The following is a 908-nucleotide window of genomic DNA, read 5'->3' as shown; positions in this document are numbered from 1 at the left end:
ATAAATGATTTTTAAATCAGTATCATCTCCCAGTCCTACCTGGTAATAAAGTACTGGTTACTGCAAACTACCCCAACTACTTCAGAAGGTCATGTAGTATTACAGTGAAAAAGCTAAGGATACCTGGTTCTGGTGCATGGTTCACCGTTATTACTGTGCCTTAAAAGTGTTAGCTGGAAAACGGTCAGAAAGGGCTTTCCATCACTGCCCTTGATATTAGGCTAGTTTAGGTCCTCGGACTCAAGCTTCTCAGCAAACTGCTTTCTGGCCACCCTAGCTCCTTAACTCAGAAGCTAAGCTGCTATTAAGGAAAGAACTCGGAATCCTACTGAATTTATTTCCACAAGAAACAATAAAGCACGGTAGCTAAGAATTAGGGTTTGGAGAATGAAACCACTCTTTGAACCCCAGCTCTGTCATTCACTGTGTTGGACAACACAAAGTCTGAGTTTCTTCTGCTATAAAATGGGATGGTAACAGTATTTGTACCTTGACTGCAGTATAGATTGAATTAGGGAATGCCTACATATACAGCTCAACACAGTAGCTATCATATTCAACTCAATGGCAGCTGTTCCAGTACTTTTCATGTTTGCAAATTTCTTAAGAAATATAAGGTGTACTCTGGGGGTTATACATAGAAGGCATACAACTTTAAATCATGAAAATCATCCATTTGAGAGCATGGCCAAAAGACAGAACTTAAGCTTACAGTGAAAAACTTGAAAACTACTTTTTGCACATTACTACCAGTAAAACTATGTCTTAAAGAGAGGTTTAAGGAAGAGAATGTGTCCAAATTAAAAGCATACTAATAAAGCACAAATACCAACTAGTAGATACACAGGGCAGACTATGCACCCAGTACCAACATGTAACTTTCCCCCAATAGTGGTATAACAGGAACT

The sequence above is a fragment of the Saccopteryx leptura genome, chromosome 5 (genome assembly GCF_036850995.1).
Source record: "Saccopteryx leptura isolate mSacLep1 chromosome 5, mSacLep1_pri_phased_curated, whole genome shotgun sequence".
Classification (NCBI taxonomy): domain Eukaryota; kingdom Metazoa; phylum Chordata; class Mammalia; order Chiroptera; family Emballonuridae; genus Saccopteryx; species Saccopteryx leptura.
Note: the sequence above shows the minus strand (reverse complement) of the source record.